Genomic DNA, 16164 nt, shown 5'->3' with positions numbered 1-16164 from the left:
GTATCTCCTAATGCTGTCCCTCCCCCCTCCCCCAACCCCACAACATTCCCCGGAGTGTGATGTTCCCCTTCCTGTGTCCATGAGTTCTCATTGTTCAGTTCCCACCTATGAGTGAGAACATGTGGTGTTTGGTTTTTTGTCCTTGCGATAGTTTACTGAGAATGATGTTTTCCAGTTTCATCCATGTCCCTACAAAGGACACGAACTCATCATTTTTTATGGCTGCATAGTATTCCATGGTGTATATGTGCCACATTTTCTTAATCCAGTCTCATGTTGTTGGACATTTGGGTTGGTTCCAACTCTTTGCTATTGTGAACAGTGCCGCAATAAACATACGTGTGCATGTGTCTTTATAGCAGCATGATTTATAGTCCTTTGGGTATATACCCAGTAATGGGATGGCTGGGTCAAATGGTATTTCTAGTTCGAGATCCCTGAGGAATCACCACACTGACTTCCACAATGGTTGAACTAGTTTACAGTCCCACCAACAGTGTAAAAGTGTTCCTATTTCTCCACATCCTCTCCAGCACCTGTTGTTTCCTGATTTTTTAATGATGGCCATTCTAACTGGTGTGAGATGGTATCTCACTGTGGTTTTGATTTGCATTTCTCTGATGGCCAGTGATGATGAGCATTTCTTCATGTGTTTTTTGGCTGCATAAATGTCTTCTTTTGAGAAGTGTCTGTTCATGTCCTTTGCCCACTTTTTGATGGGGTTGTTTGTTTTTTTCTTGTAAATTTGTTTGAGTTCATTGTAGATTCTGGATATTAGCCCTTTCTCAGATGAGTAGGTTGCAAAAATTTTCTCCCATTCTGTAGGTTGCCTGTTCACTCTGATGGTAGTTTCTTTTGCTGTGCAGAAGCTCTTTAGTTTAATGAGATCCCATTTGTCAATTTTGGCTTTTGTTGCCATTGCTTTTGGTGTTTTAGACATGAAGTCCTTGCCCACGCCTATGTCCTGAATGGTATTGCCTAGGTTTTCTTGTAGGATTTTAATGGTTTTAGGTCTAACATATAAGTCTTTAATCCATCTTGAATTAATTTTTGTATAAGGTGTAAGGAAGGGATCCAGTTTCAGCTTTCTACATATGGCTAGCCAGTTTTCCCAGCACCATTTATTAAATAGGGAATCCTATCCCCATTTCTTGTTTTTGTCAGGTTTGTCAAAGATCAGATAGTTGTAGATATGCGGCATCATTTCTGAGGGCTCTGTTCTGTACCATTGATCTATGTCTCTGTTGTGGTACCAGTACCATGCTGTTTTGGTTACTGTAGCCTTGTAGTATAGTTTAAAGTCAGGTAGCGTGATGCCTTCAGCTTTGTTCTTTTGGCTTAGGAATGACTTGGCGATGCGGGCTCTTTTTTGGTTCCATATGAACTTTAAAGTAGTTTTTTCCAATTCTGTGAAGAAAGTCATTGGTAGCTTGATGGGGATGGCATTGAATCTATAAATTACCTTGGGCAGTATGGCCATTTTCACGATATTGATTCTTCCAACCCATGAGCATGGAATGTTCTTCCATTTGTTTGTATCCTCTTTTATTTCATTGAGCAGTGGTTTGTAGTTCTCCTTGAAGAGGTCCTTCACATCCCTTGTAAGTTGGATTCCTAGGTATTTTATTCTCTTTGAAGCAATTGTGAATGGGAGTTCACTCATGATTTGGCTCTCTGTTTGTCTGTTATTGGTGTACAAGAATGCTTGTGATTTTTGTACATTAATTTTGTATCCTGAGACTTTGCTGAAGTTGCTAATCAGCTTAAGGAGATTTTGGGCTGAGACAATGGGGTTTTCTAGATATACAATCATGTCATCTGCAAACAGGGACAATTTGACTTCCTCTTTTCCTAATTGAATACCTTTTATTTCCTTCTCCTTCCTGATTGCTCTGGCCAGAACTTCCAGCACTATGTTGAATAGGAGCGGTGAGAGAGGGCATCCCTGTCTTGTGCCAGTTTTCAAAGGGAATGCTTCCAGTTTTTGCCCATTCAGTATGATATTGGCTGTGGGTTTGTCATAGATAGCTCTTATTATTTTGAGATACGTCCCATCAATACCTAATTTATTGAGAGTTTTTAGCATGAAGGGTTGTTGAATTTTGTCAAAGGCCTTTTCTGCATCTATTGAGATAATCATGTGGTTTTTGTCTTTGGTTCTGTTTATATGCTGGATTACATTTATTGATTTGCATATGTTGAACCAGCCTTGCATCCCAGGGATGAAGCCCACTTGATTATGGTGGATAAGCTTTTTGATGTGCTGCTGGATTCGGTTTGCCAGTATTTTATTGAGGATTTTTGCATCAATGTTCATCAAGGATATTGGTCTGAAATTCTCTTTTTTGGTTATGTCTCTGCCAGGCTTTGGTATCAGGACGATGCTGGCTTCGTAAAATGTGTTAGGGAGGATTCCCTCTTTTTCTATCAATTGGAATAGTTTCAGAAGGAATGGTACCAGTTCCTCCTTGTACCTCTGGTAGAATTCAGCTGTGAATCCCTCAGGTCCTGGACTCTTTTTGGTTGGTAAGCTATTGATTATTGCCACAGTTTCAGAACCTGTTATTGGTCTATTCAGAGATTCAACTTCTTCCTGGTTTAGTCTTGGGAGGGTGTATTAGTCGAGGAATTTATACATTTCTTCTAGATTTTCTAGTTTATTTGCATAGAGGTGTTTGTAGTATTCTCTGATGGTAGATTGTATTTCTGTGGGATCGGTGGTGATATCCCCTTTTTCGTTTTTTATTGCATCTATTTGATTCTTCTCTCTTTTCTTCTTTATTAGTCTTGCTAGTGGTCTATCAATTTTGTTGATCTTTTCAAAAAACCAGCTCCTGGATTCATTAATTTTTTGAAGGGTTTTTTGTGTCTCTATTTCCTTCAGTTCTGCTCTGATTTTAGTTATTTCTAGCCTTCTGCTAGCTTTTGAATGTGTTTGCTCTTGCTTTTCTAGTTCTTTTAATTGTGATGTTAGGGTGTCAATTTTGGATCTTTCTTGCTTTCTCTTGTGGGCATTTAGTGCTATAAATTTCCCTCTACACACTGCTTTGAACGTGTCCCAGAGATTCTGGTATGTTGTGTCTTTGTTCTCATTGGTTTCAAAGAACATCTTTATTTCTGCCTTCATTTCATTATGTACCCAATAGTCATTCAGGAGCAGGTTGTTCAGTTTCCATGTAGTTGAGCAGTTTTGAGTGAGTTTCTTAATCCTGAGTTCTAGTTTGATTGCACTGTGGTCTGAGAGACAGTTTGTTATAATTTCTGTTCTTTTACATTAGCTGAGGAGAGCTTTACTTCCAACTATGTGGTCAATTTTGGAATAGGTGTGGTGTGGTGCTGAAAAAAATGTATATTCTGTTGACTTGGGGTGGAGAGTTCTGTAGATGTCTATTAGGTCCACTTTATGTAGAGCTGAGTTCAATTCCTGGATATCCTTGTTAACTTTCTGTCTGGTTGATCTGTCTAATGTTGACAGTGGGGTGTTAAAATCTCCCATTATTATTGTGTGGGAGTTTAAGTCCCTTTGTAGGTCACTGAGGACTTGCTTTATGAATCTGGGTGCTCCTGTGTTGGGTGCATATATATTTAGGATAGTTAGCTCTTCTTGTTGAATTGATCCCTTTACCATTATGTAATGGCCTTCTTTGTCTCTTTTGATCTTTGTTGGTTTAAAGTCTATTTTATCAGAGACTAGGATTGCAACCCCTGCCTTGTTTTGTTTTCTAGTTGCTTGATAGATCTTCCTCCATCCCTTTATTTTGAGTCTATGTGTGTCTCTGCACGTGAGATGGGTTTCCTGAATACAGCACACTGATGGGTCCTGACTCCTTATCCAGTTTGCCAGTCTGTGTCTTTTGATTGGAGCATTTAGCCCATTTACATTTAAAGTTAATATTGTTATGTGTGAATCTGATCCTGTCATTATGATGTTAGTTGGTTGTTTTGCTCGTTAGTTGCTATAGTTTCTTCCAAGCCTCGATGGTCTTTACAATTTGGCGTGTTTTTGCAGTGGCTGGTACCGGTTGTTCCTTTCCATGTTTAGTGCTTCCTTCAGGAGCTCTTTTAGGGCAGGCCTGGTGGTGACAAAATCACTCAGCGTTTGCTTGTCTGTAAAGTATTTTATTTCTCCTTCACTTACGAAGCTTAGTTTGGCGGGATAGGAAATTCTGGGTTGAAAATTCTTTTCTTTAAGAATGTTGAATATCGGCCCCCACTCTCTTCTGGCTTGTAGAGTTTCTGCTGAGAGATCAGCTGTTAGTCTGATGGGCTTCCCTTTGTGGGTAACCCGACCTTTCTCTCTGGCTGCCCTTAACATTTTTTCCTTCATTTCAACTTTGGTGAATCTGACAATTATGTGTCTTGGAGTTGCTCTTCTCGAGGAGTATCTTTGTGGCATTCTCTGTATTTCCTGAATCTGAATGCTGGCCTGCCTTGCTAGATTGGGGAAGTTCTCCTGGATAATATCTTGCAGAGTGTTTTCCAACTTGGTTCCATTCTCCCCATCATTTTCAGGTACACCAATCAGACGTAGGTTTGGTCTTTTCACATAGTCCCAAATTTCTTGGAGGCTTTGTTCATTTCTTTTTATTCTTTTTTCTCTAAACTTCCCTTCTCTCTTCATTTCATTCATTTCATCTTCCATCAGCGATACCCTTTCTTCCAGTTGATCGCATCTGCTACTGAGGCTTCTGCAATCTTCACGTAGTTCTCGAAACTTGGCTTTCAGCTCCATCAGCTCCTTTAAGCCCTTCTCTCCATTGGTTATTCTAGTTATCCATTCTTCTAATTTTTTTCAAAGTTTTTAACTTCTTTGCTATTGTTTTGAATTTCCTCTCGTAGCTCAGAGTAGTTTGATCGTCTGAAGCCTTCTTCTCTCAACTCGTCAAAGTCATCCTCCATCCAGCTTTGTTCCGTTGCTGGTGAGGAACTGCGTTCCTTTGGAGGAGGAGAGGTGCTCTGTTTTTTAGAGTTTCCAGTTTTTTTGCTCTGTTTTTTCCCCATCTTTGTGGTTTTATCTACTTTTTGTCTTTGATGATGGTGATGTACAGATGGGTTTTTGGTGTGGATGTCCTTTCTGTTTGTTAGTTTTCCTTCTACCAGACAGGACCCTCAGGTGCAGGTCTGTTGGAGTTTACTAGAGGTCCACTCCAGACCCTGTTTGGCTGGGTGTCAGCAGCAGTGGCTGCAGAACAGCGGATTTTCGTGAGACCACAAATTCAGCTGTCTGATAGTTCCTCTGAAAGTTTTGTTTCAGAGGAGTACCCGGCTGAATGAGGCGTCAGTCTGTCCCTACTGGGGGGGTGCCTCCCAGTTAGGCTGCTCAGGGGTGAGGGACCCACTTTAGGAGGCAGTCTGTCCGTTCTCAGATCTCCAGCTGCGTGCTGGGAGAACCACTACTCTCTTCAAAGCTGTCAGTCAGACAGGGACATTTAAGTCTGTGGAGGTTTTTGCTGGGTTTTTGTTTGTCTGTGCCCTGCCCCCAGAGGTGGAGCCTACAGAGGCAGGCAGGCCTCCTTGAGCTGTGGTAGGCTCCACCCAGTTCGAGCTTCCTGGCTGCTTTGTTTACCTAAGCAAGCCTGGGCAATGGTGGGCGCCCCTCCCCCAGCCTCGCTGCCGCCTTGCAGCTTGATCTCAGACTGCTGTGCTAGCAATCAGCGAGACTCCGTGGGCATAGGACCCTCCGAGCCTGGTGTGGGACACAATCTCCTAGTGTGCCTTTTTCCAGGCCCGTTGGAAAAGCGCAGTATTAGGATGGGACTGACCCGATATTCCAGGTGCCGTCTGTTTCCCCTTTCTTTGACTGGGAAAGGGAACTCCCTGACCCCTTGCGCTTCCCGAATGAGGCAATGCCTCGCCCTGCTTCTGCTCGCGCACAGTGCGCTTCACCGACTGTCCTGCACCCACTGTTAGGCACTCCCTAGTGAGATGAAACCGGTACCTCAAGCAGAAATGCAGAAATCACCCGTCTTCTGTGTCGCTGGGGCTGGGAGCTGGAGACCGGAGCTGTTCCTATTCGGCCATCTTACTGAAAAATTTTTAATTATGCAAAAAAACTTAGGGATCAAAGGATCACTCTGGCAATGCAGAAATCTACCAAACTCTGCCACTTACCATTATTACATTTTAAAAAATAGACTTGGCTGGGCACGGTGGCTCACGACTAATCCCAGCACTTTGCGAGGCCGAGGCAGGCGGATCACGTGAGGTCAGGAGCTCAAGACTAGCCTGGCCAACATGGTGAAACCCCGTCTCTACTAAAAATACAAAAATTAGCTGGGCTTGGTGGTGGACACTTGTAATCCAAGCTACTTGGGAGGCTGAGGCATGAGAAGTGCTTAACCAGGAGGCAGAAGTTGCAGTGAGCCGAGATCACGCCACTGCACTCCAGCCTGGGTGACAGAGCAAGACTCCATCTCAAAAAAAAAAAAAAAAAAAAAAAAAAAAAAAGACTTTCCAGAATAAAGGAAAAGCCTGGCATTGCTTTTTATAACACACAGATGGCATCATAGGTTATTAAGAATTTATTAATAATTGATTAATATAAATGTTGGGCTATAAATACCAGAATCATCCTCCTGATCCCCCCATCCTTATCTTCAGGTATACTTCCACAGTTCAGCACAAGTATGGTTCCTTCCACTGACATTTAAAGGTTAACTTAGTCTCAGCCACGGTGATCATTTTTATTTTTTTATCGCAACCTCACCTGACTGCCATCATCCTTACCATCACCCCTGACTCAGCCCTATCACTAGAATTGTCAATGTAAAGGACATTGAGTAGTGTAGGGGTCAAGGAAAAGGGAAGAAGTAGAGACTGTTGGGTTGGGAGCCTAGGTCAGTGGGAGAGTTGTGGTTCCATTAACAGTAAAAGGGAAGTAAGAATGAGAAAGTACCTAGAGTCCTAAGACAATCAATGATTTAGGATATGTATAGGTTGAATTTTTCATTTTGTATTTAAATAAAAATGCGTAGCACGAAGTTTCAAATGTACACTTGGAGTTTTAATGTGGTGAGTCTTGGTGATTTGAGTTTGCAATTATTTTACACAGATTCAGTTTCTGCCCCTAAGGAGTTTACACTTCACTGAAAAAGGCAGACAAGACATTAGACCTCATAAAACAATATACTGATAGTCATAATGATAATGGATAGAGTTTACTGAGTTCTATCTTTCAGTTACTTTGCTTAGTGTTTTAAATTTGTAAACTCTTAATTTTCACAACACCTTCTAGGATTAGGGACTGACAGCCTTCAATAGATTAAGAGATTTGCTCAAGGCCACACAAGTTGGTGGAGCAGGGTATGGTGCCCAAGCCTGTGAGTTTACTTCTTTCCACTTTATTGCTGTGATGGAAAGTCCTGGAGATGATGGAAAAATAAACAACAGGAGGACTTAACTCAGACTTGGGCTTGCAGGATTTGAAAATAATTTTGGAGAAAGTGAGACATAAAGAAGGACCTGGGGGTGAGTAGGAATTAGCCAGATGGGGGAGGAGGATGAAGTAGAGGGCGAGGTGTGTGCAAATTTGCCTGGAGCCTAGTGTATGTGGGCAGAGGGAGGCCAGGAAAGGCCTGGCCCCAGAGCTGTCTGATGAGCTGGCCAACAGGAAAACAGAGACAGCCTCATGTCACAAACAAAGCATCCATGTTTACGAGGTGGAAAGAGGAGAGACACTGATAATGAGGACAAAGATAGGTGGTTCAGAAGCTGGAAGAGCTTTAGGATCTATTCTCTGGCTTTTATTAATATTTTTGCCTCACCCTTGTTGCCTTTTTACCTGCTCCCTGTTTCAGTACATTGATATCAAATATAAGTAGAGCAAACCAAATTAAACATCATAGAATGATGGGTAAAATCTGGTGGAAGCAAATAATTATCTGTTGGGCGTTTTCTAGATCCGAAACAGGATTTGCTAGGTCTGAGCCCTATCCTTCTTTCCCCTCACACTCCACCACCACCTTTATTGAGGTATAATCAACAAATAAAAATTGTATATTTATAGTATACAGTGTGATGTTTTGATATTTGTGTACATTTTGAAGTGATCAAGCTAATAAGCATGTCTGTCACCTCACATAGTGTGGGTGTGTGTTAGAACATTTAAGATCTACTCTCTTAGCAATACTCAAGTACACACTACGTCACTGAGTGCCATCTTCCTTGAAATACTCTTTGCCGTGCCTTCCAGCACTCCACCAGGTCTGGTTTCTTTTCTCTACTGCTCTGACCTTTCTTTGTAAGTCTTCCGTGTTGACTGTTCCTCTTTAGCCCAACCACTTGCTGTCTGAGCTCTATGTGGCTTGGAGGCCTGCCCCCTTCTCATTCATGATGGCCTCTCCTGACAGTCTCATCCTGTTCTGCAGCATCGGCTGCCATCTGTATTTGGATGCTGCCCACGTTACTGTCTGGAGTTCTGACCTTTCATCTAAGCTCCAGGCTCATATATTCAATTAAACATCTCCATTTACATATCTCACGGGCACCTCAAACGCAACACCTCCAGCGCTAAACCCACATTTTCCTCACTTACTTTGAACTACTGCTCCTTGGGTGCTCCCTGTCTCTGTAATGACACTATCATTCACCTACTTTCCTGAGCCAGAAATCTGGGAGTAATTCTGGAATCCTTATCTCTCTTAAATGAGTTTTTAGTGGCCATGTGTCATATTTGTGCCTTCCCAGAATCTTTTAGTTATTCACATATAATAATTCTCATGTCCTCAACTCAGAAGACAGGAGTCAAATTCTCAGTTTTTTTTTTTCTTGCAGCCCAGATGGACACAGGTGACCTAGGCTTGCCCCGTCGGATGCTTCCTAGGGAGGCTTGATTTAGAAGTCATCAACATGAGAACCTGGCTCTCCATGGAGTTTTCATCTTGCTGATGTGGCTGGCTTCAGACATCTGGGTTTTAGGCAATAGCAGCAATTGCAAAGTACATACAGAAGTGGCATTTGTACTGTAGATTTAGCAATTGCAGTGTAGTCAGGTCTTGGCATTATATGTTTAAGGAGCAGAAACAGTTAACTTACTCAGAATAGTTTTGTTGCCTGGTTTGGTGTGTATGTATGTGGGTGGAGGGAGAAGGTGTGGGAAACACATTTTTATTTTTTCTGTGAGTTTAGTCTTGACTTTGTTCCTTCAGTCCTTCAGACTCTCCAGTGGTCTCTGAGGGGTGTGTATGTGTGTGTGTGTGTGTGTGTGTGTGTGTGTGTGTGTTTTGCTCTATCACTCGGGCTGGAGTGCAGTGGTTTGATCACCGCTCACTGCAGCCTCAAACTCCTAGACAATCAAGTGACCCTCCTGCCTCAACCTCCCAAGTAATTGGGACTACAGGCATGTGTCACCAAGCCCTGCTAATTTTTAAAATTCTTTGGAGAGATAAGGTCACTGTTTTTTGCTCAGGCTGGACTTGAACTCCTGGCTTCAAGCGATTCCCCCGCCTTGGCCTCCCAAAGTGCTGGGATTACAGGCATGAGCCACCGTGCCTGGCCTGGGTTTAATATTTTTAATAAAGTTTCTGTCTCCTTAAACTATCAAGGGAGCTTATGTTGTTTGCACTAGGAATCTTGAGCAGTTCAAGATTGTTGCTTTCTCTCCAGTAGGAAGTCTAGCTGTGTTTTGCGCTGCGTGAAAGGAGAAGGGAAGGATGTGGTGAGTGAGAACCAGAAATAAGTGGGCTTGGAGGAGGGAAGGCCCTGCCTTTCCAGGGTTTTTTCATTTGATCACATTATATAGAATATATAAATTATGTACAAATATGCCAAAAAGCAGGGCAGAGTGATGGAAAGAGGACTGGAATTTTAGAAAATAACCAGGTTTAAATTCTGACTCTACCACATACTAGCAGGGTACCCTTGAGCAAATGACTTAACTTCTTTAAATTCTGTTCCCTCACTTATGGGTTTCAGTTAATATATTTACCACATAGAATGGCAGGGTTACATGAGATAGCCTGTGAAAAAGATCTCTCACTCATTGGCTTACTGACTGAGTGGTAAAGGTTAGCTCTGTTGTGCCAGAGGCAATTAGGGACTCCAGAGAATGCATCAATAATTGGTTATATATAGGTGGTCCATAAGTATTGACTATTCAATTCCATTGGCCTAGAATTCCACTTTTTGTTTTTCCACATGTTGAAACTCTTATTCCTTCTAATAGGACTAGTCCAAGTGCTATTGTTTTTCTCTAATTGGACCTTTCCAAATTCACTTAGCTGGAAGTAATGAATTCTATTTATGAATTATTATTATATTTTATCATAGGTCATATTTGGATTAATGGTGTAGAATATAGATCCTTAGAATAGGAAGATACTTTGGTGAGTATTTAGTAGAGCTAAAATTTAGTAGAGCTAAATGGTATAGAATATAAATCTTAGAATAGGAAGATGCTTCAATGAGCATTTAGTAGAGCTATTTATGTTTTAAATTTATTTTCATTGAATTAATATATTAACTATTGATGGAAATTCAATAATATTACAAGGATGATAATAAAGAGTAGTCCCCTGCCTCATACCTTACCACGCCCAATTCCCACTCACTCAAGGCAACATTTTTTAACCTTTCATAATATTGTTATATTCCTAGTTTTCAATTTTAGTCACTCCATTATCTATTGATTTGCTGCAATAGAAGATACAAATTTAGTTTTCTTACACCTCTTTTCTTACATTGTTGGAACCCTACATCTTACAAATACACGTACATCGTCTCTCTTCCCACTTTCCCAATATGGTCATTCCACAATTGCTGATTAAATCACTGTTTGGTGTTTTACATTACCATAACTATCTAAATAAAACTAATAGTTAAGCCATGTAGTATGTTTAGATTCCTTCTTTATGCATCTTTATTTTTTTCTGAAGTCAGTGACACATCTTTAATAATTTGTTCCATCTTGATGTGCTTATCGCTAATTCTTTTAAAAGATCCAAAATAGTAAAATTTCTCTCAAAATAAATTCAGGTAATTTCTCTGCAACCACCCACTACCTGCAAAACTTACACATATATCTCACACACTCTTTCCTTAGGAAATATTCTCTTTTGAGCTTTCTGTCCCCCTGCTTTGAACAAGTTTCAGTCCAGCTGTGTACAAGTCAAGGTTCAAGGGCTTCTGGTCACCATTATCCTGGGGTGACATCATCCTTGTGGATGTTTGTGTTATCCCCAAAATTCATATGTTAAAATCCTAACCCCTAATGTGATGATATTAGGAGGTGGGGCTTTGGGGAGGTGATTAGATCTTGAGGGTATGGGCTTCGTGAATAGGATTAGTGCTCTTATACTATGTGGGATAGTGCCCAGGGAGGACTTTCATCTCTTCTGCCATGTGAGGACACAGCAAAAAGCCATCATCTTGCTAGGTGTGGTGGCACACACCTACTGTCCAGAACTTAGAGCCCAGCTTTGGCAACATGGCAAGACCTTGCCTCTAAAAAAAAGAAAGAGAGAAAGAAAAGAAAAAAGATGGCTGTCTGTGAACCAGGAAGCAAGTCTTCACCAGATACTGAATGTGCTGGTACCTTGATCTTGGACTTCCCAGCCTCCAGAATTGTGAGAAATAAATGTGTATATAAATTGTTGTTTATAAGCCACTTAGTCTATAGTATTTTTGTTATAGAGGGCCAAACAAACTGAGACATGGAGACTCCTGCACATGTACATGTAATTATTATAATTATCAGCTAGGTATAGAAGACTAGGCTGAAAATTGTTTTCCTCAAATGTTAAAGGAATTGCTCTACTCTCTTCTAGCTTCTAGTGTTGTTGTCAAGAATGCCAATTCTATTCTTATTCTTAATCCTCAGATACGATCTATTCTTTCTCAGGAAGCTTTTAGGATCTTCTCTCTCCTTGGTGTTTTGTAATTTTAAAAGCATGTGGCTAGACAAAAAGAAAGACCTAAAAATCAATCATCTAAGCTCCCACATTAGGAAACTAGAAAAATAAGAGTAAATTAACTGCAAAGTAAGCATAAGAAAATACAGTTTTAAAAAATTAGAGCCTAAATCAGTGAAATTGAAAACAAAAATTAAGAGTGGTTGGAGCTGCTTCATTGCCTCCTGTTTTCAGGGAGCTGGAGCTTACTTCCCCAGGACTTGGCTGGGAAGGGCTTTCTAGCATCTGGGCCACACTGCAAAGGCTGGAGTATTTTAAGAGTTTACATGTCAGGAAGAGTCTGTTACTTTTCAAGTTAACTTAATTGTCCTTTTAGACTGTTTATTTTTGGATCAAGTCCTATGCCAGGGATTTTAACTGCACTTTGAATGTGTTACCAAGGTTATGGTGACCCTTGGATGCTATTTTTGGAAGAAAGAGGAATGGTGACAGTCTGCAAAATCAATACCCAAGAGCCTGAGGAGCCTCTGGATTTTGACTTCTGCAGCACCAATGTTATTAATAAAATTATTCTGCAGTCAGAGGGGCTCTGAAGCATTTCCCAAATCGGATGTGATGACTGAGGTCCTAGAGATTATCATGTCTCCTGACAAGAATTATTTCAGGTTATCTACTTTTGAAAATTTAAAAAGTTTGCAATTTGACTTCCAAAGATTTTTATTTGATGCAAGCATTTCATTGTAATCAGACCCAGGTCAACAGATTTTATTTCTTTGCTAATACCCTTTACAAAGGCATTAGTCCTATCTTGTAAGGTATTTTATTCATACAAATAACAGGATTTCTTTCATTATAGTATATTATTAGAATGAAGGGGGGCAAATATGTTTTGTGGAATATTACTGTTGCCTTGATGAAGAAGTTCCTGAATCTAAGTCTTGAGTATGATGATTCATTGTGATATTTATGTGTACATTCATGATAAGTTGAGTTATTCTGAGTATAAAAATCTTCATAATTTCTTATTGAATTTTCTGTAGAGAAGATGCATGGAGAAGATAAAAGCAACGTCCCTGTACCCTAATAGTTACGTATTTTGTGAACAAATGCTTTCATGAAGTCATAGATTATGTAGTATTAGACTGTCCTGTGGCTCTGTCTTTTGAACTCATGGGAATCACTGTGAGCCAAGATGAATAAGTTATAGGTTCTATTCCACTTAAATAAAATATTTCAAGAGTCTGAAGATTTAAAGTTTGTTGAAGGCATATCAGAACTGTTCTTTTGTTTATTTACTATTAGAAAATGCAAAGGCATATGGACATTGCTTATTAGTTTAAATGCCAGAGATTAGATATTAAAGCAGTGGTTCTCTAAGTGTTGTGCCAAGACCAACAGCATCAGAATCACCCAGGAACTTGTCAGAAATGCTGGGGGTGAGGCCTAAAATCTGTATTTTTCACAAGCTTCCCCCAGGAAATTCTAATGCATGCTAAAGTTTGGAAACCACTGTTTAAAGGATACATTTTTTAAAATTAGCATTTAATTGCACTGAGGTGTTTGCTTTTACTTGTGATTTCTTTACAAAAGTTCTGAAATTGAGGCATCACTAAACAAGTCTGAACAATTCTTTATATGATATCAGTATTTCTAAAGTATACCATTTTAAGAAATCTGTGGACAAGATACAAAAGTCTTCAGAGTCATAGATACTCTCCTTATTCTTAAAACTGTTCAATGCAGTACTTATTAGATACCTTTTGTTTCCTCATAAACATTTCTTGACTAAATCATTGTATTAAAAACCAGTTAGTGGTTTCTGGCCGGGCGCGGTGGCTCACGCCTGTAATCCCAGCACTTTGGGAGGCCGAGGCGGGCAGATCACGAGGTTAGGAGATCGAGACCATCCTGGCTAACACGATGAAACCCCATCTCTACTAAAAATACAAAAAAAAATTAGCCCGGTGAGGTGGCAGGCGCCTGTAGTTCCAGCTACATGGGAGGCTGAGGCAGGAGAATGGCATGAACCCCAGGGGGCAGAGCCTGTAGTGAGCCGAGATTGCGCCACTGCACTCCAGCCTGGGTCAAAGAGCGAGACTCCGTCTCAAAAAAAAAAAAAAAAAAAACCAGTTAGTAGTTTCTTACAAAACTAAACATACTTTTATTATATCTTATTATACAATACAGCAATTGCATTCCTTGATATTTATCCAAAGTTGAAAAATTAAGCCCACATAAAAACATGCACACAGATATTTATACAAGGTTTATTCATAATTGACAAAACTTGGAAGCAACCAACATGTTCTTCAGTAGGTGAATGGATAAACTGAGATAAATGGAGACAATGGAATATTTTTTAGTGCTAAAAAGAAATGAGCCATCAAGCCACGAAAAACCATGGAGGAATCTTAAATGCAGATTACTAAGTGAAAGAAGACAATCTGAAAAGGCTATATACTGTATGACTTCAACTATATGAGATTCCGGAAACAGCAAAACTATGGAGACAGTAAAAAGATCAGTGGTTGCCAGGATTTGTGGGGAGAGAGAGATGACTAGACAGAGCACAGAGGATTTTAGGGCAGTGAAACCACCCTGTATGATACTATAAGGGTGGATACTCATTATACGTTTGTCCAAACCCACAGAATGTACAACACCAAGTGTACCCTAGTGGCAACTCTGGAGTCTGGGTGATAATGATGTGTCCATGCAGGGTCCACCCTGGTGGGAATGTTGATAATGGGGAGGCTGTGCATGTGTGAGGGAAAGGGGTATATGGAAACCTGTACCTTCAGCTCAGTTTTACTGTGAGCCTAAAACTGCTTTAAAAAATAAAGGCTACTAAAAAGAAAAAAACTGGAAAAGAATGCAAAATGACATGCTTTTGTGTGTGTTCTTTCTCATTCGTCAAATTTGATATTTATTTGACAACTTTCTTTTTTCTCCATTCGCTCTTGTTTAAATGCTAACTTATTAGCTGGTTATTATTCATCGGGGCATAAACCTGTATATTTCTTATCTTTTCTCTCCTGTTTTTCCATTTTATTCATTTCTACGAATACTTTTAGAAAGAGCTCTTCAGCTTTATCACTCTATTAGCTTTAAAACTTTTCTGCTATCACATTTAGAAAATATATTTATAAAATCTCTTCTGTTAATTTGTTCATTTTTTACAAGTATTAGCACTGTCTTTTTGTTTCATGGATGCAATGTCTTTTCTTATTTCTCTGATGACCATATATATTTCTTCTTCTACCCTCTGCTTTGTCCTTAAGTTCCTCCTTCTGATTTGTTTTCTGTTTTTTTTTAAGTTGGAGGCTTTACTGAATGTTATTTATATCTGTTTACTCATATTTAAGAAAGAAATGTCCATACATATATACACACAAAACTGACTTGAATTCTTTTTGTTTTGGCCTGGTTTATTTATGAGTTAGTTTAATTATAGTATTAGCATGAAAGGGCCTGAGTCTTTGTATTGGAAAACTCAAAATGTCAGTAACGGTGGGAGTTTTTCCCCTCTTGGGCCAGTCACTACAGTAGGAGCCTTCAGTCTTCTGCTTATGGCATAAACCTTGCTGTCAGTACTCTAGGAGTCAGGGAGGAAAGGGCTTGGGGATCCCACTTTTCTCTGTGAGACTGTTAACAAACCTCCTTTTTCAGCACAGTTGCCTCCTTTCCCTTCTGTGTCTTGTGTCACCGAGTAGGGTATCTCTCTGATTAAATTTCTTGGTAAAACAAAGCTGGAGGATGAGTACTTGTCTCTCTGCCCCGGGTGCAGCAGTGTACTTGCTCCTCATTGAGACCACTTGCCAGCTTAATCACTTAACTCACCTTTACAGGACCTGAAGCCTCAAAACAGTACGACTTTCTGGGGTTGGTGCTTGTTGGGTTCTCCCTCAACAGGGAGCTTTCTCTCGTTTACTCAGTAGGTTACCAAATTCATAGACTTCACATCTTTTTAATTCTTACATATTGTTCTCTTTGGTGTTCTTTTGCCTTGTGTGATCCACTCATTCATGCATTCACTCATTCAACAAATATTTTCTGAACACCTTCTCTATGCCTGGCACTGTGTCAGGTGAAGTGGATGCAGTGAGCCAGTGGGCAGAAATCTCTTCCTTCATGAGCCTTACATTTTAGGAGCATGAGGCAGAAAATAAACGAATGACATATACAGTGTGTCAGATGGTGGTCAGTAACACGTGTGGGAAAAGATAATGTGGGGAAGAGGTAGAGAACATGCTGGTCAGAGAAGCCCCACAGATAAAGTGCTATTTGAGCTGACAGCTGGCAAAAGTGTAGAAACAAG

At 40.2% G+C, this 16164-nt stretch overlaps 1 pseudogene; it reads left to right on the top strand.

Moving 5' to 3' along the window:
* Nucleotides 1-12234: 12234 nt before the first annotated feature.
* Nucleotides 12235-12788, top strand: LOC134734437 (cell cycle checkpoint protein RAD1-like; annotated as a pseudogene).
* Nucleotides 12789-16164: the final 3376 nt, after the last annotated feature.

The sequence above is a fragment of the Symphalangus syndactylus genome, chromosome 12 (genome assembly GCF_028878055.3).
Source record: "Symphalangus syndactylus isolate Jambi chromosome 12, NHGRI_mSymSyn1-v2.1_pri, whole genome shotgun sequence".
NCBI lineage: Eukaryota > Metazoa > Chordata > Mammalia > Primates > Hylobatidae > Symphalangus > Symphalangus syndactylus.
Note: the sequence above shows the minus strand (reverse complement) of the source record. Positions and strands in the feature narration are given on the sequence as shown.